We start from the raw sequence: 25,323 nt of genomic DNA on the forward strand, positions 1-25,323 counted from the left end.
ACAAGAGCTAGTTAGAAACAATCCTATGCTAAGGCCGAGCTTTCATAATTAATAATAAGTCTCCATGTCATTATTGGGGAGCTGATGGTCCAGACCAAAAAGTCTGACTGCAGTCAGGTTTGATGACAAGTGTCTTTTCCTACTGAGTCAGCTCGCTGACATAATATTACATTTTATTCTGAATTTACTTTAGAAGCTGACACTGTCCTATAATATCAGCCCTCAGGAAGTGAAGCCAGAAATCCAAGACCCACCTTAAGTCACACACTGAGTTCAAGGCCAGCCTGAATTACTTGACACCAGACCTGAAAACCCTAAGTATGGGCTTCAGGATGCTCCATTGGTAAAGTGCTGGCCACTAAAGCCTTAGAACCTGGTTGTGGACACACAATGAATACAGAAGAGCTGATTTGTCAAATCAAATCTATAATCCCAGAACTGGAATGGCAGAGATGGTGGATCCCTAGAGCTCATGGGTCACCTAGCCTAACCAAATTGACCAGCTCCAGGCTCAGTGAGCTCATTGGTTGGTCAGCTAGCCTAGCCAAATTCACCAACTCCAGCCTCAATGAGAGAGCCATCTCCAGAAAGAAAAAAAAAAAAAAACTACCATCAGCAACAGCAGCAAAAATCCTAAATATATTAAATAAATAAATAAACTCAAATCAAGATTTACATTTAGGGCTAAGGATGTAGCTCATTTGGGAGAGTGCTTGCATAGTATGTGTGAGGCACGACATAAAAATCAGGTGTGGGGAGGCCCAGAATGGTGGCCTGTGCACCCCTTTAATCCCGGCTCTCCAGAGGCAGAAGCAAGTGAGTTTGAGGCCAGCCTGGTCTACATAGTAAATTTCAGGACAGCCATGGCCAGGTAGAGACTCATTCTGCCTCCCCTTCTTTAAACTTAATTAATTATTTTTTGATTGATTGATAGATTGATTTTTCAAGACATGGTCTCACTATGTAGCTCTGGCCGTCCTGGAACAATCTATGTAGCAAAGATTGGCCTCAAACTCACAGAGATCTGCCTGTCCCTGCCTCCCAAGTGCTGGGATTAATGAGGTGTGCCACCACACCTGGTTTAGAGACCCGTCTCAAAAACAAACAACCCTCCCCATCACACACACACACACACACACACACACACACACACACACACACACACGTGTTGCTCAAACACTCAAGAGCTAGGGGGAAGGATCAAAAGGGAAGGTCATCCTTGGCTACAAAGTAAAGTTGAAGCCTGACTAAATTATGGTACCATGTCTGGCTGAATGTGTAATAACAGCCAGGCCCAGGGTAGTATAATCCATGTTACTCAGGAGGTGGAGGCAGGAAGATTGAAAGTTTTCGACAAGTCTTTGGCAATTCAGTGAGACCTCATCTCAGATAGGTATATTTTGGGGGAACTGGTTCTCTCCACCATGTTGGTTCTGGGCATTGAGCTCGATCGTCAGGCTTCATGACAAAGGCCGTACCTGGTGAACCATCTCGCCTGTCCTTTGTTTTTGTTTTTAGTTGGGATCTTCTATAATTTAGCTCAGGTTGGCTTCCAGTTTCACACGAAGCAGGGGCTAGCTCTGATTACCTGTTCTTCCAGTTCTTACACAGGCATTAGTCAACATGCCCGGAGAGGACTCTCTTGCTTTATAGGGACCAAGTCAAAGCCTGAGACTGTCTTTGTTAGTACTTTCTTCTGTTCCTTCCAGGCCTCTTTCTCTACCAGCAGAATATGAGAAGGGGAAGTCCCTACTTTAATTTTTAAAGCCCCGGGACACATGTGGCTCGTGTGAACTCGGTGACGAATCAGCTGAAATGACCCACTTTGGCAGTATTCAGCAGATAGCTTTGACTGGAACGTTGACTGCTGTAGGAAATATCATGCTTGACCTCATTCTGCCACTTTCTGGGAAGTGGGATTACGTTTCCCTCGGAGGGTAACTAGAGGCCAGGCATTTCAGAGGCTCTCCTGTCAGCAATACCGTGTCTATCTGGACTTCGATTCAGGTTAACTATTCTCTTGTTTGGTTAAATAGGAACTCTGGCTCTCATTTAGTGCTGACTTGGTGCCTGGCACTCCCTGACAGTCTAGTCCTTTTACCTTTTTTTTGGGGGGGAGGGGCGGCATTGTTAGAGTTCCTGAAGCCACAGCCAGACAAGTCACTGCCAATGCCCTTCATGTGGCATTGCCTTAGTGAAAGACATGCCTTCCCTTCTCTCCACAGAGGCTAATCACTAGGGCTAGACAGCTTCAAAAAGGCGATTAGAATAACGTGAGAAAGCCTCAAAAACGGGGGTTATAATTCAAATTACACTGTAAATGGTGTGAATTGGGGACAATGAAAAGGAATGATTATCAGGTGGGCATTCTAAAGTCATTTTCCGAAGGCACCAGGTGTGTTTCCTTTTCCTCTTGGGGTGAGGGGCATGGTCGAAGCTCTTCTAGAAAAGAAGTGCAAAGGAGAGGATTACGTGTAACTTACTGGAAGCACAAAGAACAGCTTGAGGTTGAGAGCACAGCTGGGTGGATGCCAGGAGACCTCCCAGGGGAACAGTGCTGCCAAGTAACCGACGCAGAGAGCTGACCAAGCTCTTTTCTTAACGCTGACTGCCGGCTCCGAAGTTCTGTTAGGGAGCTACATTGAAAGGCCCGCTACACTTTAAAGCAATCATGGTGACACTAGAGCAATCTGAATTCTGAGAAACTAGTAAAAGGGACATAGAGCGATGTAGGTATATCCATCAGCTCTCCGAGGAATGACTGTCCGGCTTGGGTGGGACATGCCAGACATTCAATGTCATCATTCTCTCTGTGCCTTTGAAATGACCAGTTTGAAGCCAAATGCTTGGGAACCCAAACGTTCCCAAATGCTTCCTGGACACTTCTGGGCAGGGGGAGAGGGAAGATGTAAATAGCACATCATTTTAGCCAGAAAATGTAGGTTTAATGATACTTCAGTCTCCAAAGCCACAGAGAAACCCTGTCTCAAAACAAACAAACAAAAAAACAAAAAAAACAAAAAAAAAAGAAGAAAAAAAGAAAAAGAAAAGCAGGGTCCAAAGAGCCAGAGCTTGGTGGTGACAGACAGGCTGGAAGCCAGGCATGTTCTGTCCTCAGCTGGCCACTGATTCACTACAGAGGTTTGGGCCCAGGAAACCACAGAGCAGGAGGTGCAGGACACATTGGGGCTGCGACTCAGTGCAGTGTCTTGCCCATGCTGAAAAAACACATCGATTCTGTTTTCCAATCAGCTCCTAATTTTTAATCTTTCCTTCGGAAATTCGGTGTTTAAGCGTACTAGAGAGTAGGCATTGGAGTCGGGGTGATATCTCACAGATGTCCTTTAAGCAATTAACTATCTGCAGGCTTTTTATGACAGGATGCATTCTGCACAAGCCTCATGGCCTTCTAGGTGGTGTCAGCTGCCGCAGTCACATGTTCCCAAGGCACAGCAGTCATCTGTCTTCTCCATAGCAACCCGAGACCCAAGGATTTTACTAGCATGCAGTCCATGGACCACATGAGACACAAAGACTTCTGTCCTTCAAAACAAGCTGTTTGATGCCGTTTTAAAGTAATAAGGATCAGGCCCTGCTAACTAGTGTAATACAAAATGTAATAACAGGGTGTGTCTGGAGCCTGGTCTTGGGTCTTTAATTACTTTCTCCTCACTTGTATTATTGTCTTATACTCTACTAGACACGCCGTCGCCTCAGCTATGGAGCAGTCGCTGCAGGAATTTATGTTTGTCCTTTGAGAACATGTGTTCAAAGCAGATAAACCACACAAATGGGAACGTTTTATAAAAAGGTTTATTAATTTTTTATTTTCTGTGCATGAGTGTTTAGCCTGCCTGTATGTATGTGCCTTAAGTGGTACAAGGTGCCTGAGGAAGCCAGATGACATCAGATTCCCTGGAACTATAGTTACAGTGGTGAGCCACCCTATGGGTGCTGGGAATTGAACCCAGGTCCTCTGAAAGAGCAGCCAATGCTCCTGAGCACTAGCTCAGGGGACTGTCTCCTATCGGCTGATAACAGCACACAGACTCATAGGCATCTCTGTTCTGTTTTATCATCTAGTGCTTGTTTCTGGTGGCCTACACTGTGAAAGAGAAGCCTCATGGTTCTTCATCTAGGCTCCACAGGAGTGCTGGGATGATTCTCAAATGTTGGGAAGTATAATGTTCAAAATAAATATTTTACAATAATTATCTATATGCTGGTGGTGCACGCCTTTAATCCCAGCACTCAGGAGGCAGAGGCAGGCAGGTCTCTGTGAGTTCAAGACCACAGAGAAACCCTGTCTCAAAAAACCAAAAAAACCAAAAAAAAAAAAAAGAGAGAGACAGAGAGAGAGAAAAGAAAAAAGAAATCTATGTAAGCACATCAGGGTTTTGTTTGCTTAAAATTTTATTATTTGTATGTGATGTATGTGTGTGAGTGTGTGTTTTTGGCACTTGGATGTAGGTCCCCAAAGAGTCCAGAAGCGAGATATGAATCCCCCCCTCCCCACCCCCAGCAGAAGTTATAGGCAGTTGGAAGTCTCCTGTTGTGGTGCTGGGAACCAAACTCTGACCCTGAAGCATCAAGCACTTTTAACAGCTAAGCCTTCTCCCCAGCCCCAGATACACTAGTTTGCTTCAAATCAAGTTTCTAATTCTTCTATGTATTTGAAAAGAATTTGTCAATATTATTACTATTAATAGCGTATGTGCTTCCGTGTGTGCCCGCGCTCGAATGCGTGATATTAGATATTGAGCCTAGGGCCTTATGAGTGTTAGGCAAACACTCTACCACTGAGCTATATACCCAGCTGTTGTAACTACTTTTTAATCTACATTTTTTTTCTTTTGGGTTTTTTTCGAGACAGGGTTCCTCTGTATTGCTTTGGAGCCTGTCCTGGAACTTGCTCTGTAGATCAGGCTGGCCTCAAACTCACAGAGATCCACCTGCCTCTGCCTCCCCAGTGCTGGGATTAAAAGCGTGCGCCACCAGCACCCAGCCATTTTGTTTTTTTGAAGCAGACTCTCACACTGTAGCCCAGGCTGGCCTGGAACTCATGACAGTTTCTGGAATTGTCCTGACACTTCCAACCTTTGGAAGGCACTACATACCATCCATAAGAAATGGGTACTTGGCCAGCCTGGTCTCCAGAGTGAGTGCCAGGATAGGCTCCAAAGCTCACAGAGAAACCCTGTCTCGAAAAACCAAAAAAAAAAAAGAAAAAAGAAAAAAAAAGAAAAGAAAAGAAAAGAAATTGGTGCTTTACATTTTGTCTATGTTTCTGTCGTTTTTTTTGTTTGTTTGTTTGTTTGTTTATGAGATGGAGTCTCACCATATAACCCAGGCTGGCCTTAAATTTTTCGTATTAGGACCTAGACAAGAAAAGGTGAGCCATTTGCTTGATGATGTGGAGATAGCTCTCTGGAATAGCCAGAACTGGAGTCTAGTGAGTTCCAGAACTAATGACTTAAATTATAATTCCTACACTCAATAAATGTATAATCTAGCTGAGGGAAACATGACTAACCTGCAGTTTCAGAAGCCCAGTAAATTATGTATAAATTATATATACATAAGCATATATAATTAAGTGCTAAATTAGATGTTGTCAGCTATGAATGCTTCAGGAGGACATGGAAGCGTGGACTGGGAAATCGAGGTCTTGTGGAGGAATGACCTTGAATCTAAGCTTTGGGTGATCTCTGAGAAGTCCATGAAGAAAGTACTGGAAGCAGGAGTAAACAGGACCTTGTCCCAGAGGATCCTGCCCACAGCTTGGTGAAGCCTATGGGGCTGGCCGGCCCAGCTTCAAAGGCCTTTAAGGTAGAGTTTAAGTTTACAGCATTAACAAGAAAACAGTCATTAAAAGCGCTGGATCAATGGAGCGATATAACAGTAGGAAGTTTAAAGAGGAAATGTTTGCCTGCCAGTTTGGGTGGCTCAGATCTGTAATCCTAGCACTTGGGAGGCTGACCCAAGAGGATTGCTGCAAATCAAGGCCAGCCTGAAACCACAGAATGAGGGAAAAGGAAAGGCCCTGAAGAGGTGACACATGAGCTGGGCTCTGACACAATTGGCTTTCTTAGTGAAAGCCGTCATCTTGGCAAAGGCACTGAGTCTGCTGTAAGAGAGAATCCTGCATGCCAGGCTGAGCTCAAAAAGAGCAACTTGTTGGTGAGATCCCAGAAAAAGGGGGAAAGCTACCTAAATACAAATAATTGAGTTTAGGGAGAAGACCTCAGCCAGAAAAGTGTTTATTAAAGTGTGTGTGTGTGTGTGTGTGTGTGTGTGTGTGTGTGTGTGTGTGTGTGGTGCCAGCATGTGCATACCACAGTGCACATTTAGAGGTCATAGGACAACTGCACCTTGAGTCTTTTTGGGCCCAACATAATTACCTATTCTGGTTAAAGTTTACCACCACACCATACCTTTATGTGTTACTAGGAATTGTAGATGGATTTTTTTTAGGGGGGTGGCTAGCAGCTCACAAAAAATGACATGGAGACTTATTATTAACTATGAAAGTTCAGTCTATAGCTTAGGCTGTCTCATTAGCTCTTATAACTTAACCCATTTGTATTAATCTATGTGCTGCCGCATGGCTCATGGCTTTTGCTTCTCCTCCTGCATGCCCTGCTTCCTTTGCATCTGGCTGGTGACTCTGCCTTTTTTCTTCCCAGAGTCCTCTCTGTCCCCAGAAGTCCTGCCTAACCTCTTCCTGCCTAGCTATTGACCATTCAGCCCTTTATTAAGCCAATCACAATGACACATCTTCACACATTTTAAAAGAATATTCTTTCCGGGCAGTGGTGGCACCTGCCTTTAATCCCAGCACCCGGGAGGCAAAGGCAAATGGATCTCTATGAGTTTCAGGACAGCCAGGTTTACATAGAGCATCCAGGCCAGCCAGAGTTACAAAGTGAAACCTTATCTCAAAAACATTTTTTTACTCATTTATTTTATGTGTGTGGCATTTTGTGTGTGTGCCACTGTGTGTGTGTGTGTGTGTGTGTGTCAGACGACAGTTTGTGGGATGGTAATTTCTTCCTTCCATCATGTGGGTTTTAGGCATGGAACTCAGATCTTAGAGGCAAATGACCTTACCCACTGAACCAACTTATGGGTTTGAGACTAGCCAAGTGCTTGTCTAGCATGTACAGTCCCTCAGTTAGATCCTCAGATTAATAAAACTGGGCACATGGTGTACACGCTCCCAGTTCAAGGTCATCCTCAGCTACAGAGTTCAAAATGAATCTAAGTGCAAGAGGCCTTGCTGAAACAGAGAATGGAACAAAGGGAGAAAGAGAAGGGGGGAGGCTGTGCCCACCTACCCCCTCTGGGATGCTTGCAGAAAAAACAAAGGTCACAACATAGAGTATCATTTAACAATAGTCCCATAGCCTATCCAGGCATCGGTTTCACAGTGTTGAGGATAAGAAAATTCAGACTGCCGGGAGCTTTTACAAAAAGAACCAAAGAAGGCAGGGACCAGATTGGAAGCCGCTGGGGATATTTCTGTCATCTGTTGACCAGGATGAGGGGCTCCAGTCCCAAGGGCATGATGACAGGGTCAGCCCCATCTCTTCCCCCTGTTCTTGGCAACAGCCAGTCAAGCCAGAAAGAGCAATCTGCCAAATCTAATTAGAGGAGAAGAAAGTGAACAATGGGTGCCCAGCTTTTAACTGACAGCCCCGTTTATGAGGTGGAGGAGCTCAGGGGAGGATGTGTGTTTCATGTGCTTGGAAAAAATGGGTCCTCCAGATTAATTCTTCCCTTCACTCCAAGTGTAAAACATCTCTAACTGGATTCTTATTTACTTCACCCGAAATCTCCAGGTGTCTTCGCTTTTTTTAATTCATGCACAGCCAGCAAAAGCAGAAGAGAGCGTGGGTCTGTTTCAAAGGTGAGGCTAAAATAGAGTACGGTGACACTGTGCGTTGCTTGGATTCGGTGATGTGTGCATGCTGCTGGTGTTATGTGTTATGAGTGGGTTCCCATTTCTTTTTTGTATTCTGTCATACCAGTGACATGAGCATTTCTCTGTTTTTGAAGTCCTTTTAACACAAGGCTTACGTTTCAGTTTTATTAGTCATGAGTAAACACATTGTAAGATACAAGCATATTTAATTATGTTTTTGATTTGTACTTGAAAGGGACGCTGTCATCTGGGTGATTTATCTCTTGTAGCAAAAGTGGTTTTCATGGGGAAGAGAGACCAATTTTTTTTTTAAAAAAAATTCAGTTGAGTTGTTTCTTAAAATTAATAGATGAACTAGACTATGGATGCTTAAAATTGTACATTTGCACAAGCTAACATTTCAAATATGCAAAGCCTAACTGTTAAGCTAAAATACCTAATCCCAATGCTTTATTAATTTAATGTGGCCTTGGTGTGGGCATTTAGTAATGAACAAAGTACAGTCTTAGTGTGGGGCATTAAGATACCTTAAAGGAAAAAGCAAAATTTCTTTGAGGTGGAAGAGAAAGGATGGGAAGAGGGTGAACAACTAAGCTGGAATTCCCCTGCCCAAGTTGTCTTTGATATTGTTGTCTATTTTCTCATTTAATTGTCACAGCATTCGGTGACATGTATTTCTATTCTCTCCACTAAGTAGGTAAGGAAATTAGTCCAACAACACAAAGAAATGCAGTCAGGCCGCCCTCCAGTCCAGGCTGGCCTTCTTTCAAGAGCCGAGAAAGTCAGAACTCCTTCGGTAGAGATAAGAAAAATTAAATATTAAAAACCATTGAATTCAAAATAAGATGTTAACCCGACATCTGTCTTCCAGTCTGTCGGTCTCTATGGATACGGATGAGGCAGAGGCTTTTAGCCTGGTGTGTTCACCCAATTTCCTTTACTGCATGTGGGTAATCTTTTATTTTCTTTTTTTAAAAAATGTTTATTAGATTTATTTATTTTGATATTTTGTTTTCTGACTGCTCTGCCACCCCATCCTCTGTTCCTTTTCTTTTACACACCCTTTAGGTTAATGTACTCCAGCCTGGTCCCATGTCCAGAAAGCCACTCTCATCCATAGTTCTCCTTCGGTGGTCAAGGGTGTGTGTTCATGCGTGCGTCTTTGTTCTGTGTGTCTCTTAAAAGCAGAAATGGTTCCATGCTGTACTTTCTGTTTGACTTGCTGTTTTTCTATCTGTGCCTCTTGGAGCTCCTTTCACCGGAGTGTTTACATCTCATCCCTTTCAGCCATTGTACAGGGTGTCAGTGGCCACCTTCACTTGTTTTTACTCAGCCTCATGCCTGTGCTCTTGAAATGACTTCATGGCACAAGTCAACACCGAGCGGTGTTTGTATTCACAGGGCAGGTTGAAACAGGCTTAGACTTTACGGTTGATTGGAGTGTTACTAGCAACATATAAGAACTGAAGAAAAGTAGCTGGGGGCCCATCTCTGCACCCTAAGCCCCAGGCACTGTGTTCTCAGTGCATTTGTTATCCATCTGCCTCCCGATAGTTAACCCACCACTCTCCAGTCATTTATTCCTTATATGTGAGATGTTAGCAATAGACTCCCAATGGTGTTGTGAAGTGAAATAGCACAGAGAAAGATGGGCAAGCCTGGTGGACTGAATTACACTCGCACTTCTCTTGAGGTGGTCTTTCAGATGAGGTTCTTCAGGTGCAGCTCAAAGAAGGGTGGTTGCTGACTGGGGCTATGGGTGTGATTAGTAGCCAGGAAGCACTGGAAAGACATGGTGATGCACACCAGTAACCCAAGCCCTTGGGTGGCTGAAGAAGCCAGCCTTGCCCTGTCTAAAATAAACAAAACAAAACACTACACAGCAACAAGCAACAAAACAAAAACCTGCACCAGCAAAAAACTAAATGGAAGGCACTGCGGAATGGCAGCTGGGTGGGTGACTGTTGATTAGGTGACTATTGTAATTTGCGAGATATTTGTCACATACAAAATAAGGGTAACAGTCATGTGTAGCCTCTTCCAAGTGCCACCTCATTCAGTCCTCACAGCTGCGCCCTGTGAAGAGAACTGGATTTGTAAATGAGTGAGTACGGGGATGGAAAGTACTTGTCGTATTTTGGTGTAAATGACATATGTGGTGTTACTTGATGCAGTGTGATCTAAACTCAGAATTTAGAGTACAGTCACCGTCCCTTGAATGCTTTTGTTAGTTGCTTTATTTCTTTTGAGATGGTCTCAAGTAGCTGGGGCTGTCTTTGAACTCCTGATCCTCCTACTTCAGCCTCCTGAGTGCTGGCTAATGCGGTTTTTTTTTTTTTTGCAAAGCATGAATTCCTTCAATGCTTACTGCCTGTCTAATGCTCTGCTGTATGTGTGCAAAATATAAAGTGAAAAATAGAGATCTTGTCCCCAAAATTATGATTTTGATTTTTAAATTGACGTTCTCTGAAATATGAGGTAACATATTTGGGGTATTTTGAACCCCACAGTTGAAATCTCTGCTAGAGACTCACTGTAGAGGTAACTGACATCAGCCAACACAGGCAGGATTATGAACATTCACGCCCAATATCTGTTTAAATTTTCTTTTAACTACAAAGGTAAATACAAGTCCGTGACATCTGCTCCCTGTTCTAGCTGGGTCTCACAGGTGAAAGGGGCCTTTGCAGGGTCTCTCCTGGGCTAACCAGGCTGGTCACAGGGACTGCCTGAGGGTGGGACAGCTGCTCCACTGCGGCTTAAGCTCCTCCAACAGCTTGCGGATTTCCTTTTGTTCTGAACACAACACAAGCTGATATTTAGCAGGCAGAGGAAATCCAGGAAGAATTCTGTTAAGGAGCTGGACTACTCATGTAAAGAGCCTGATTTTGGGATAATGTTCAGGAAATAAACCTGTGTTGCTTCTAAATCATCTGATCCCAGAGTTCTCTCTCTAACCCATAGAACCTGTTTTCCGGGTGTGTGGGAACACATTCCAGCCAGCCCCAAACTGAAATTCCAGTTGGGGGTGAGGGGGAGACCACTCCAGCTGTCAAGAGCTGAAGAAGCCACATGTGAATTTTGGTCTGAGCATCAGTCAGGCCGCAGATGGGCTGGGAGCCTGGGGAATGTGATGACTCCAATTCAGGAGGCCAGAGCCAGCCCCTTTGCCTTAATTCCAGGCTTAGCTCAGAGAGAAGCAATTCAGAATGCTTTTCTTTTAAAGGGACAGTGTTAAATTTTTCATTTTGTTTTGTCTTTTGGTTTTGTGTGTCATTTATTTGAGGTATTAGAATTTGAACTTGGTGCTGCATAGCAAGCCCCTCCCTGCCTTTTCTCCCTAGATGGGTTTCTCTCTGCAGCCCTGGGTGTCCTGGAACTCACTCTGTAGACCAGGCTGGCCTCAGACTCAGAGATCCACCTGCCTCTGCCTAAGGGTGTGCACCACCACGGTCCAGCTAGGAGACAGTATTGTGTTTTGGTCTGGGTCAGATGTGGGGCTGTAAGATTTCCCATCTTGAGGCAGTGATGCAGCAACAATAAAGGACCAAAGAGGATGAAATCCCTGGCCGGACTAGAGACCTAACGTTTCTGTTAGGTGGGCCAACAACCTGGCTCCAGAACCACCTCTGGGAAGGCAGATCACCTGAATAATTATCCCTTTAGTGAGATAATGTGCCTTTCCTTCCCAGGATACCCATCCCAGAATGGTAGTTTGCAGGGCTGCACGCATGCAGTTTCATAAGCCCAAATGGACACTATCCCACTCAGCGTGTGGCTCTGGCAGGCCCTGCCCTTCTCCCCATTTCCCTCTGCCTTGCTAAAAACCATTAGATTACATTCCTGAAGCTAGCAGGGTCTATTCCCTTATTTGGACTGTCCCTCCCCCTGAGGCTGAATACCAAGGTCCAGCTATCAAAGTATTAAAGTCCGGCAATCAAGAGACCGATTTGGCTCGCCTAATTAACATGCCAAGTTAAAATTAAACACCTCATCCTAACGCCGGATTTTCCCTTGTACCTTTATAAACCGTCATTTTCCTACAAGCCATGCCTGTTTCCTCTCTGTTCAGTGGCAGCCCTTTGTCTCCTTCCAGGACAAACACTCTCACTGCTTTCCAAGGTTCCTTTCTTTTTTGTTTTTCAGAATGACACATGCTGCTGTGCCCCAGCCCTGCAAGCTGCTGCACTAGGGACACGGGTCATCTTTAAAGAACCACTAAATTATGATGTCTGTCCCTTTATCACGGCCTAAGGTGGGGTCTCTCTGGGATGTTAGGCCTCCACCTAGGCCAGAGATTTCACCATTTTTTTTTACTCTGACTCCCACATCATACACAAACAATAAACAAAATTTTTTAAAAAATTAAAAATCCCTAGGGGTTCGGAAAAAGAAAATAATTGGGTGGTATAGGGTCCCCACCCATTCTGCAACTGGCAGAGTTCTTCCTTGTGTGACAGGTTTTCTTCTCTGAGGTTAGCTTAGGCTTCTGCACTCCTGCTCAACACACTGATTTTGCAAATGGGAAAAGGTGAGGGTGTCTTTCTCTTCCACTGCGGCTTCAGGTTAGGGCCAAGGCTGAACTGCCTCTTCCTGAAGGTGAGCTTGAGTTTTATTTCATATTAAGAAGAAAGGACACAGTAGGAAAACTTGCCTGGAAGCTCAGATTTAAATGCCCAAGGGTGGGAGTGGAGCCCACTGATAGAATGTAAAGCACTACTAAAGGAAAAAAAAAAAAAAGCAAAACTCAAGGCAGGTTAGAATTCTAAATATGGTTAAACCTTGCTTTTCACAGAGTTCAGGGCTCCGGAAGATTCGGGGATCAGATCAGTATCAGTGAGGAATTAATTTTGCTTTCCTCCTCCCAAGAGATGAAAGCAACTCGTGGAGGAGGGGGGAGGGGGAAGGACAGGTGAGGGGGGCAGGGAGAGAGGTCGAGGAGAGCTCGAGATTCTTTTCTTTTCTTCCCATTCAGGGATGTTTTGTGTAGCCCGGACCGTCCTGGAACTCGCTCTGTAGACCAGGCTGGCGTGGAAGAGACCCTTCCCAACAACAAAGAAAAGGCGGCTCCCCTCCCCCTGTCAGAGAAGGGCTTGGCTTTGTGTGGCTTTGTGTGAGCCGACTTCCTCTGGGGGCTCCTCCAGGGAGTCTCAAGCCTGGTCCCTGCCTTAGTTTAGTAACCTTTGGTTCAGTAGTCTAGCGTCAAGCGGGGAGATGTTTGCCTGCATTGTATCCAACTTTTCAGCTGCTCTGTTCTTGTATCTTCTCTCTGAAGGACACTTACAACAGAGTAACAGGGAGGCATCCCCTCCTTCCTCTCTGCAGATAAACAAATGTCAGATAAACAAATGTCAAACATCTTCCTGGGTTGCCCCATTCACTAAAAGTTACTAAATATCCCCCTTTGTCCTCCAAACAAAGAACTCCTGGTGTTCATCTGGTTGGATCCGGATTGGGAGGGCTGCAGCCCAGACGCTCACCTGTGGGACCTACTAACCCAATCTTCTTTCTCTTGCTGTTGGGTTCCTAATGTGTTTTTCTGGCAGTGCTGTTGTGAATGAGAGACTATAATGAATGCTTCCCAACAATGGGCTGTGATGGGAGAAGCAATCTTCATGTCAAACTGGGAACCAGCACACACCATCATTCTTTTACTTCTTCCTTTTAAATGGGCTTTTTTTCTTTTACTAAATTTGTTCTTTAACCATTTCATATAGCTGGGCGTGGTAGCGCATGCCTTTAGATCCCAGCACTCCAGGAGGCAGAGGCAGATGGATAAATCTCTGTGAATTCAACCTCAGCCTGCTCTACATACTGAGTTCCGGGCCAGCCAGAGTCATTCGATGAGACCCTGACTCAAACAAAACCAGTGTATTCTGATTACGGGTTATACCCATCCTCTCTATTAACCCCGGGCCCCCAGAACGCCCTCCATTCAAATCTCTTCCCCACACTTATGCCTATTAGCTCTGTTTTGTGGCCCACTGAGTTAACCAGGCCTGCCTTTGTGACCACAAACCGTTTGCTATTTTTCACTAGAACGCGGTGCACTGCTTAGCTACACAGCTAAAGACAATGCCCGCCCCTCCCCCAGACAGCATCTGTGGCTCAGAGTTCAGCAGGAAGTACGGCCTCAAGGGCCTTCCGGGATCTTGCTGACAGCTCTGGTCAACGGCCTAATTTCAGGTACAAGTGTCCTGTGGCTGCGCCCATCTGTGGGTCTTCATTCTCTTACTGGAAGTAAAACGAAGTTGTGTGAGATTCTAAAACTAGCAATCGCTGAGTGGAAGGCGCCTGCATTGAAAGTGGAGCTGTATTTGGCATCACCCTGCAGGGTTCCCGACAAACAGGCAGGCTCAAGAGCAGGTGGCAACCCGTCATCTTTCTGCCGGCTTCAGCCATAGGGGGAATAGGTGGTACCACAATCCACTCTTCCAGTGGATGCTGATGACGTGTTCTAAGGAGATGAGTGCAGGGGCTCCTGTCAAATGAGTGAGGAGAGAACGGAAGTGGGGAGAGGAGGCGGGACTCCAGAAACCTCACCACCGCAGCGTCCCTAGAATAAAAATGACAGGCAGAAATGATTAGCGCATCCACTTTAAAACGCAACCCCCTGCTCATATTTCAAGCTTGCCTTATAACCCCTTTTAGTATTTGGCAAGTCCCATTGATATAGGGTAAAATAAAATTAAAGTGGACCCCTATCAGGTTCTGTTTTCCATTCTCCTCCAGTAAGAGTTGTCTAAAACGACAGTTATAAAAATCAAACCCATCCTTTTTAGCTGTTGGAAGCATTAAAGCCCTCAGGGACATTGCCTTCCCAAACTATAGCAGGCATCAGCTTTCTCTTCCCAGCACAAGGCCGGCTCCAGCTAAGTACCTAGCTCTTCTTGCTTAGGGAAGAATAAACTCTCTGGTATGAGCAGGGTCCACGCCCTGCACGCAGCTGCCCAGATCGGTGCTCTTTACCACCGTGACCAGCAGGCGGCGCTGTCTGAACGCTGCGGCCACCGCCCGGCGTCCACGGAGGCCATTTCAGTCGCAGCGAGTGAGCCCGCCGCTGCCACGCCTTGGGAGTCACTGGGCCCGTTTGTTTTAGTTTCTGAAACATCCTGCCTTTTAAAAATATTATTTTTTTATTCCTTTAGCGTTTCATACATTTATACAACTGTATTGATCATATCTGTCCACCACTACCGCCCTCACATTTTACTTATTTACTTATTTACTTATGTGTGAGCCCTGGGCCTTGTGCACAATAGCCAAGGATTCTACCACTGAGCTGTGTTCCCAGCCCCAGTGTGCGCTCATGACAATTGCTATTATTTGAAAACGTGGGCAAGCCAAATGGTTCAGTGGACAGACGTGCGTACAGCTCAAGCCCTGCTAATTGAGACTGATTCCTGGAACACACTTGGAAAGAGATTACTGATATCTCAAGTAACGGTGGCGCTTTGCCTTCCACATGTGCTCCCACTCAGACAGACAGACAGACAGACAGACAGACAGACAGACAGACAAAAAAGTTGCCCCGGGCTTTCAAAAAGAGGGGATCGGGACTGGAGTGATGGCAGAGTAGCACAGAATTCTAACTGATCTTGCTGAGGGACCAGGTTCGGTTCGGTTCCCAACACCCACCTCCTCGTGGCTCACAGCTACCTGTAACCCCAGTTCTAAGAGATAAGATGCCTTCTGGCCTCTGCAAGAACCTGCATACAGGTGGTGCACATAAAATCACACAGCTAAGTACATAAAAATAATAAATAAGATCCCCTTCTAAAAGTGGGCAACCTAATGAACAAAGAGCAAATATTTCTTTTTTTGCTTTTTGTTGTTGTTGATGGGGGCCTTCACGACAGGGTTTCTCTGTATAACTTTGAAGCTTGTCCTGGAATTCGCTCTGTAGACCTGCTGGCCTTGGAACTCACAGAGATCCCTCTACATCAACCTCCCAGAGTGCCCGGATTAAAGGCGTGCGCCACCGCCTGGCTGCAAATTTTTTTTTTTTTTTGGTTTTTCGAGACAGGGTTTCCTCTGTGGCTTTGGAGGCTGTCCTGGAACTAGCTCCTGTAGACCAGGGTGGTCTCGAACTCACAGAGATCCTCCGGCCTCTGCCTCCCAAGTGCAGGGATTAAAGGCGTGCGCCACCACCGCCCGGCTGAGGGCATTTCTAAAAACAAAACTAATGCCTCCGGTGTTAAGAGCACTGGCTGCTCTTCCAGAGGACCCGGGTTCAACTCCCAGCATCCACGTGGGTGGCTCACAACAATCTATAATAATAAGATCTGGTACCCTTTTCTGGAATACAGGCAGAACACTGTATAATAATAAATAATAAATCTTTTTTATAAATAATAAATCTTAAAAACATTTTTTAAAAGTTTCCTTGTTTTGTTTCCAGCCTTCTGCAAGCTGGGCATGCACAAGACCTCGAGAAAATTCAGCTGTGCTGCCATCTGCTGGACGTTTAGAGAGATGCTGCAAGAACCTGTGGGTTGAACAAGGTGTCTCGGTTGGCAATGAAGACCTAGCTTTTCACCCAGAAAATAGCGCCGAGACAGTATTCACATGCAGTCTGCTCATCCAAAAACAAACAAGCAAACAGAAACTACCACGCCCACCGGCCCTTTGGGAGAACATAGTGTTTGTGTTGGGAAGCACTCGGATCTGAATGCTCTGGGATTGGTGGTCACAGGAAAGCCCGGGGCTACAATATGGAAAGAGGCAGAATTCTCATTAACACACATCCAGATTGGGCACTAGCTGAAAACAAAATCCTTGTTTTCCATCACTGCTCACAGGGGAGTATCAGGGACAGAAGTTATAGGACCCCTATTCTCCTAAACGGACTGATTTTGCTGAATGGAAAATTTTAAAAGGTGAAAGGGCGACATAAATAAACGTCAGTCTGGGAGCTGGAAGGTGTTCAGATGTAGCCTTGGTGGGGGTTGATATGAGGACGCGAAGCCCTGCCACCGTTTTCCAACTTCTTGAGTCAGTTCTGATTCATTTGAAGAGTTTTCTTTTTAGGAGCCACAGACCCTTTTCACAGGAGGGCCTGAACCCATTTGCAAACACATTTATAGATGTATTTTCAAATAAACAATGTTTATTTGAAACAGTCCATTCAACATTGTTGCAATTCCTCTACAATGCACATTCAGAAGCCTCTTGGGGAACTGGCCAACAACAGAATGAAGATCAGAGTAGAATTGGCCCACCCACCTGGGAAAATCGGTTCACTGCAGAAGCCTTAGTAATGGAAACACATTAACAAAACAATAACTCTGACCTCAAGGAGCCTCGTAGATACTTTTAACAAAACTAGTTTCTGTATTCTGCAATGAGCTTTTAGTGGTTTTTCTGGAAGAGATGAAATCACTTGATCAACCGTGTGGCCTGCTGGAGGCTGGCTGATTACAAAATCCTTGGGGTCCATGTCAGATGACTTCCATAGTCAATCAGTATGTTCTAAGGGCATCCTACATTTCTTCAATAACTAAGTCCTCAAGGAGGAGACTGTCTGGTCCTACTGCTAGAAGTCATAGCTCTCTCCAGGGGTGCTTAGAGAAGATATTCCAGCAACCAAGAAAACAGAATGAGAAATAAATAAAAGTCCCCATAGCAAGTCCTGGATGGACTGACTGTGTGTCAGAAAATGAGGAAATCGAGTGTGGTTTTATTGATTTGTTTGTATTTTAAAACTTTCTGTGTAGCTCAGGCTAGCCTCAAACTTGAAGCAACATTGCTTCAGCCTCATGTGTGTGTGTGTGTGTGTATACATATATACAAATATATGCACATATCTTGTCTAATCATATAAATTATGCACTGATACTCTCTTGTACCAAGTATCTATTCTAGTTATCGTATAGAGGGCAGTAAATGCAGTAATTTACTGGAGTAATGGCTGGTGTTGTGGCCTGGAAGAAGGAGGGAGCAGCTAGAGGCAGCCAGAAAAATTGAAAGGGGGAAAGATAATCCTGAGAGCCAGGAACACTCAGAAAACTAGCACTATTTCAGCTGATGGCAAGAAGTTATAAAAGGAATGGAAACCCTCGGGGGCGTTCAACTGTAGGCTGTCTAGGTGCCTTCTACATATGGGAATAAATACAATTATTAAATAAACATTGCTAGTCAGGCAATGGTGGTGCATGCCTTTAATTCCAGCACATGGGTGGCAGAAGCAGGCAGATTTCTGAGTTCAAGGCCAGCTTGGTCTACAGAGTGGGTTCCAGGACAGTTAAGGCTACTCAGAGAAACTCTGTCTCAGAAAAACCAAAACAAACAAACATTGCTGTAAGTAGAAAAAGATTTGAACATTAGAGTATGGTATACTTACTGGAATAATAATGAAGACAACTGAAAAATGTGAGGTGTTCTTAATTTTCTTCAGCAGAGTTTTACCTGTGTACCCTAAAGAGACTGGGAGCAAAGGGGTTTAGTTGTTGCTTTGTGATGTGGGCTCAATCCTAAGCCCCCTTACATGTTCAGCAAGTTCTCCACCATTGAATTCTATCTCCGGTGGGAATGGCTTTAAAAAAAAAAGAATTAATTTTTATTATTTATTCACATATCAAGACCTCTTTAGTATAATTGATTCCAGGATGGAAGTACCATTCAGGCCAATAGAACTCAGCATGTAGACAGTACCATCTGCCAAAACAAAAACACAGACATAGTCCATCAAAGTCTGTACATAGTTCTGGGAAAGTCTCTAGATGTACAAACCTTGCTTTTGGCTTCTGTAGTTCTGCTTCTAGCTAACTGTTCTTGTTAATTGAAGTATGTCAACCCAGAACATGGTTTTTGTGCTTAACCGTTCACCCTGAGAAAGGCTCAGTTTTACAGTAGGATCCCAAACATCCAGTTTAGTTGCCAGGCAGTTAAAAAAAAAATGTGTTCTATTGTCCTAAGTCCGTCTTCTCTGATGGATACTCCACAACACTGCCTTAGCCTCCCTAGTAGCTGGCATTAGAAGCCTCTCCACCACGTCTGGCTTTGCTAGCTCCCTTCTGAGAAGAAACCACATACAATCAGCTTTCATCCCTAAAATTTCGTGATTTATTTCCAACGAGACATCATTTGGCTTAGTTCCGATCAGCCCTGTATCTCCCCAGAGTTCTTTTAAAAACTCTCCTCACAGGGACTGAAACAGTGCTTGTGAGACCCTGCCTCAGATAGAAAAATGAGAAAAAAATGAGCACAAGCCCACCTATCTTCTGATGTTTTGATAAAACACATATTTTGTATCACAATAAATAAATAAATATACAAATGTCATTGTGATGGTTAATGCTAATGGTTAACTTAAAAGAATCTAAAATCAGCTAGAAAATGAGTATGCCTATTGGTACACCTCTGGAGGATTATCTTGGTTGCTTTGAGGTGGGAAGGCCAAGCCATGCACGCGCATGCGCGCTGGCGTGTGTGTGTGTGTGTGTGTGTGTGTGTGTGTGTGTGTGTGTGTGTGTGTGTGCACGCGCGCGCGGCACGCGAGTGGTCCCATTCTCTGGCTGGATCCTGGACTGTGTGAGTGGAGAGCAGGGACCGAGCAGCAGAGCAGTAGTCTGCTTTCATTGTTGTGCCCCCCAAACACACACTATGCATGCCATGTGACCCTCTGTTATAGTTCCTGTGGTCTGGACTTGTTGGGCATGATGGAGTGTTGTGAGGGTCTCTGCAAATATTGTCCATGGGAAGCAAGAAGAAAGTCTGCTTTAATATGACTCAAACATCTAGAGTCTGACACCAGGCTTTTATTTCAGGCATATTTAAGTACAATTCAATTTGGGAAAAGTTTCCTGGTGTAACACAATCCCATGTGCATAATAAAGCTTAAGGCATAAGTGCCATCGAAACTCTTTTCGAAGTTCAAGTCATGTCTTCCATAAAGATGTGTTCTGTAGCTAGGTGACATTTGTCATCTTGAGGGCCTGGGGGAGGATCTGATGTGGTCTCTATCCTACAGATAGGGCAGAGGTCATCTAGGCTACCAACATTCCCAGGCTTCTGGACCAAAATCAGGTTATACATTTCTTTTGAAGAGACAACCCTAGGGAGGCAGAGGCAGGCAGATCTGTGAATTCAAGGCCAGCCTGGTCTACAGAGTGAGTGCCAGGACTGGCTCCAAAACAATATAGAGAAACCCTGTCTCAAAAAACAAAAACTCAACAACAACAAAATTTAAGAATACCTGTCAAGCAGGTACTGAGTCCCAGGTTTGATGCCTAGTGCAACATAAGTCAGGTGTGGAGCATATGTCTGTAATGCTAGCCCTTGGAGTAAAGCCAGGGGAACAGTAGTTCAAGGCCATCCTCCACTATCTATAAACTTTGAGGCCAACCCATGATATCGGAGACTTCATCAAAACACAAAACAAATAAACAAAAAACCCAGCCTCAACCCCAGCAAAGATATACTATTAGAACACAAGATATTTGGTTATATTTGGCCTAAGAGATGGCTCAGCATTTAAGAGCAATTGCTGCTCTTGTAAAAATCCAAGGTGCCTTCCCAGTATATAGCGCCTGTGCTACAACTTCTTATGGGTTCAGGCGAGGGAATCTGAAAGTGGGTCATTCTTGCAAGGAGAATGCCATTTATTTCAAAGGAGAGGAGACACAGTGGAAAGTTACTCAGGTCATAGGTTCATGCCCCCCAAGCTCTCCCCCTCCTCCCTGGCAATAGGGATGGGCAGATAGTTTGCACTCTTACATTGAAGCCTAGTCGGAAGGAGGGAAACAAGGAAGTAAATACCTAGTCAGGGGACCCCAATGGGAAGGGCACAGGAGGTCATCCTTAGTCACCAGATGATCAGCTGACCCCAATGGGAAAGGACCCAACACCAGTACCGCCATCAGATGGCTCACAACTACTTTTTGTTTGTTTGCTTTTTGAGGTTTCCCTGTGTAGCTTTGGAGGCTGTCCTGGTCTTGTAGACCAGGCAGGTCTCTAACTCACAGAGATCCACCTGCCTCTGCCTCCCGAGTGCTGGGATTAAAGGCATGAGCTACCAACACCGGACTTCTACACAGAGTTTTTAAAAAATTTAAAATAAATCTTAAAAAAAAATTTGTTACACTTTTTTTTTTTTTTTTTTTTTTGGTATTTGAGACAGAGATTCTCTGTGTAGCCCTGGCTGTCCTGGAACTCACTCTGTGGACCAGGCTGGCCTCAAACTCACAGAGATCCACATGGCTCTGCCTCCCTTGTGCTGGGATTAAAGATGTGCACCACCATTGCCCCGTGCTGAGTCTTAAAAGACTGGATGAGGCCGGCCCCCAGCTTTGCTCATGTGATCAGCAGGAATAGGAAGACAGACATCCCAGAATGCCTGGCTGGAAGAGGCCTCAGAGAGGACGCTGCTGGAAACCCCGGGCCTGAGAGGAGCTCCTAGGGAAGCTACAAAGGGTCAAGTGGAAGAAAGACAAGCAAGTCTCCCATCTCTGTAATAACAAACAGGCTTATGGTAAGCTCTGGAAAATTTCAGTTACACAGTAAAATCAGCTAACTGTCCACCCAGGGTTATTTTTATTTGAATGCACTACCAGGATTTTTCTTTCAACAGATTCCAGCAGGGGGCAGCAAACATAAGCATGGATCGAAATGCTTACAATTATTTCAGTAGAAGTAGAAGAGTACTTTAAAACAGTTTATTTATTTTTTTAATTTTATTTATTTATTATGTATACAACATTCTGTTTCCATGTATATCTGCACACCAGCAGAGGGCACCAGATCTCATAGTGGATGGTTGTGAGCCACCATGTGGTTGCTGGGAATTGAACTCAGGACCTCTGGAAGAGCAGTCACTGCTCTTAACCTCTGAGCCATCTCTCCAGCCCAAAACAGTTTTTTTAGAAAAGATTTATTTCTGCTGTGAGTGTTTTGCCTGCAGGTATGAATGTCCACCATGCATGTGCCTGTTTGCCACAGTGGTCAGACAAGGGGGTTGAATTCCCAGGAACTGGGCATGGTTGTGAGCCATCATATGGGAGCTGGGATTTCTTCCCTGGGTCCTCTGCAAGGACAGCTAGTGCTCTTAGTGTAAGGATTCAAGCATTATGCTGGCCTGCCTCTGTTACCAGGCAGAATCCACTCAGGCAGTACCCTGGTCAGCCCAGGGTTCCATAGGAACTAAGTCTACACACAGGTGTAGAGGACCCCTTAAGAGACAGACCCTTGCCCACTTACACTCTCTTCTTTTATGCGCTCTCTCACTCTCTCTGCTCTGCTCTGTTCTTCTATTTCTCTCTCTCCTCCCCCCTCTCCCTCCCTATAATAAACTGGTTAATGTGCTCTCTATAGTTGCCAGGAGTCCATTTCTCAACCTCTAATTTAAGCAAAAACTTAACCCTTAGCTACTGAGAAATCTCTCCAGCCCCAAATTCCATCTTAAAAGAATTTCCACACTAGACCTAGGTTTTTATCTTGTCAACCGTTAATCTTTTCCAATGAACCCCAGAAGCTGCCCTGTGATCTCATGTTTGAAAGGAGAGGAGGGGAAGGGAGCGGTGGAAAGGGATGGAAAGGAAAGGGGGATGGTGGTACACTCCCGCAGTCCCAGCACTTGCGAGCTGAGGGCAGCAGGGTAAATAAAGGCTAGCATCAGCTATGTGAGACCCTGTCTCAAAAACAAAAAGGAAAAGCCACGCAGGTGTGGTGGCACGCTCCTGTAACCCCAGCACTTGGGATGCAGAGGAAGAACTGCAGTGGTTTGGAAGAAAATGGTCCCAAAGGGAATGGCTCTATTGAGGAGGTGTGGCCTTGTTGGAGGAAGTGTGTCACTATGGAGGCGGGCTTTGAGGTCTCATATTTGCTTAAGCCACGCCCATTGGTATAGATCGCTCCCTGTTGCTTGCCAGTCAAGGTGTATTACCTATCAGGACCTGCTCCACACCATTGCTGCCTGCATGTCGCCATGGCCCCCCATGATGATAAAGGACTGAACCCCTGAATTGTAAGCCAGTCACCCCATTTAAATGCTTTCCCTTATAAGAGTTGCCATAGTCACAGTGTCTCTTTATAACAACAGAAACCCTAGGACAGACTGCCTCGAGTTGTGCGTCAACTTGCTCCACAGCAAGTTCAGGCCAGTCGTGTCTACATGGTGAGACCCTGGCTCAAAACAAAAACAAGTTCCTTAAGACCGCTCTGAGCAAAGTAACTGCCACGATGTTTTCCTGAGAGACACAAACGAAGGTCTGTTCACCCCACAGAGGGCGCTAGCACAACTAGGATGGATTGCAGCTTCTGAACCAGCGAGTTTATCTGCTTATTTAGGGAAGCATGGGTGACTCTCAAACAGCTCCAGCACTGAAGCACCAACCCCACCCCCACCCCCACGTGGGAGCCTGGGAGCTGCGTAATTTCAATGAACCTTTTCTTTCCCGTGCATGCTAATGTCTCAGGAGCCCTTGCAGCTGGTGAGCATCCCCTACAGGAGGGGGTGGTGCCCAGGAGGGTGTGTCACCGAAGTCTCCGTTGAGGGTCTTTGGATAAGGGAATGCATACCCCGCCAGATCTTGTTGGGGTTACAGCTGCTCTGCTGCGGAGGTTAACTTGTTCCCCAGCGGCATAGCAGGAACTTCCAAAATCGTTACAGGGTTTGGAGTTTGTCATGCTGGGTTTGGTCCCAGTATTTCCTCACTGTGCCCACTTTCCTCCTTTTGAAATTGTAATATATATCCTATGCCATTGTATGTTGGCAGAATATAATTTATTTTTCAAATTGGTCGGAGCTACAGTTAACAGATTGCCCTGAGTCTCAGAAGAGACTTTAGATTTTGAAATAGTCTCAAGATTACTAAGGAGTAAGGAGACTTCTGAAGTTGGATTGAATGCATTTTTCGTTATGATTTAGCTACAAGCTTATGGAGGCCAGGGAGTGGAATGTGGTGGTTTTGAAACATCCCCCGGTGGCTCAGGCCCCCCCAGGATTTCGGCACAGGACCGAGGCGACCCCAATCACCAGGAGGAGGCGAAAGCTTGATGCAAACAGCAAGAGGCTTCATTTGCAGTTGTTTAACGAGCTAACCCCATTAGCTCGGGCCTTTCATCTATCCACCATGGCGGATGGCTGGGGAAAAGACCCCAAGAACCCACGGGATAGAGATCTTATAGGGCAGCGTAAGGAGAGTGTCTAGGGGTACGCACAGGCTCAGGATTGGTGTGCCTCCAGGCTTAGAGGACTTGCCCTGGTTGATTGGTCAACTGGTTGTTATGGCCCTAGGCCCTCCCAGGGCAGTTGCTATGTTCTGTACGTCTCTGCTGTGCACTTGTCCATAAAGCACACCCAGAGCTGTAAAGCATAGCACCACCAGCTAACTTCTGATTGGTTCCTTGCCACGAGGCAGATATCTCAGCTCCTAGTGACTAAATCAAGGTCAGGCAGAAACCTGTTAGGCTGTTATGGCTGCAGAAATGGGAAGCTGGTCCCTTCAGTGTGAATGAGAATAACTCACACAGGCTTAGACATTTGAATTCTTGGTCCCTAGTTGGTTGATTGTTTAGGAGGTGTGGCCTTGCTGGAAGTGGTGTGTCAGGGTTAGTGGGCTTTGGGTTTCAAAGGCCCACACTAGGCCCAGTCTCTCCCCCACTCCCCTTTCTCTCTCTTCCTCTCTGCATCCATCATCTTGCAGATAAGATGTAAGCTCTCAGTGCCATGCTCCAGTGCCATGCCTGCGTGCCTGCTGCCGTGCTTCCCATCAGGATGTCATGGGCTACTCCTCTAAATTGTAAGCAAGCCCCAAATTAAATACCTCCCTTCAAACTTGTTTTGGTTATAGAGTCTCTTCACTGCAACAGAAAAGTAACTAAGATATGTAGAAATACACACACACACACACACACACACACACACACACACACACGATGGATCTCTAAATGTTTGGATCTGTGCAGATGGGTCCTGGGAACCTGACTTAGGAGACAAGGGCATGAAGAAAGACAAAAGCAATGGGCCATACTCTCTCCTGGAGATCTATACTACCAGCAGCCTGGAAACTAGACATGTAAACATCTGGAAAGAGGAGACTGCAGTTAGTACACCTGTACACACACCAGCCAGGGGAAGGCTGTGCCATCCCAGGGATCTAAGGGTTTGGCAGCCTTGATGTGGCCTTACCCATGTCAACAACACAGTCATTCCGGACTTCATCAACTCCACACTTAATTTGGGTTGATCTCAAACTCATGATCTCTTCTGCCTCAGTCTCCTAGCAGCTGTGTTCAAGGCTGCTCCACCACGACCCAGCTCCTGCCTATTCATCTTTTCCAGGTAGCTGGTTTTACGACCAAAAACAACTAAAGGCTTCCTTGTGACTGGGGATTTCTGAGTCTATTCTTCTATTATGTTGTCCCCTCCCCCTGCCATGACCTTTAAGGTTTTTTTGGTT

General features: G+C 45.4%; 1 long non-coding RNA gene across 1 annotated transcript in view; it reads left to right on the top strand.

Moving 5' to 3' along the window:
* Positions 1-19,207, top strand: part of LOC113833567 — a 34,896-nt gene extending 15,689 nt beyond the window's left edge. Inside the window, exon 2 of the long non-coding RNA XR_003481437.2 lies at positions 16,326-19,207. This is a non-coding gene — a long non-coding RNA (uncharacterized LOC113833567). The remainder of the gene's footprint in view (positions 1-16,325) is intronic.
* The last annotated feature ends 6,116 nt before the right edge of the window (positions 19,208-25,323 follow it).

Source organism: Cricetulus griseus, chromosome 2, assembly GCF_003668045.3.
Source record: "Cricetulus griseus strain 17A/GY chromosome 2, alternate assembly CriGri-PICRH-1.0, whole genome shotgun sequence".
Lineage (NCBI taxonomy): Eukaryota > Metazoa > Chordata > Mammalia > Rodentia > Cricetidae > Cricetulus > Cricetulus griseus.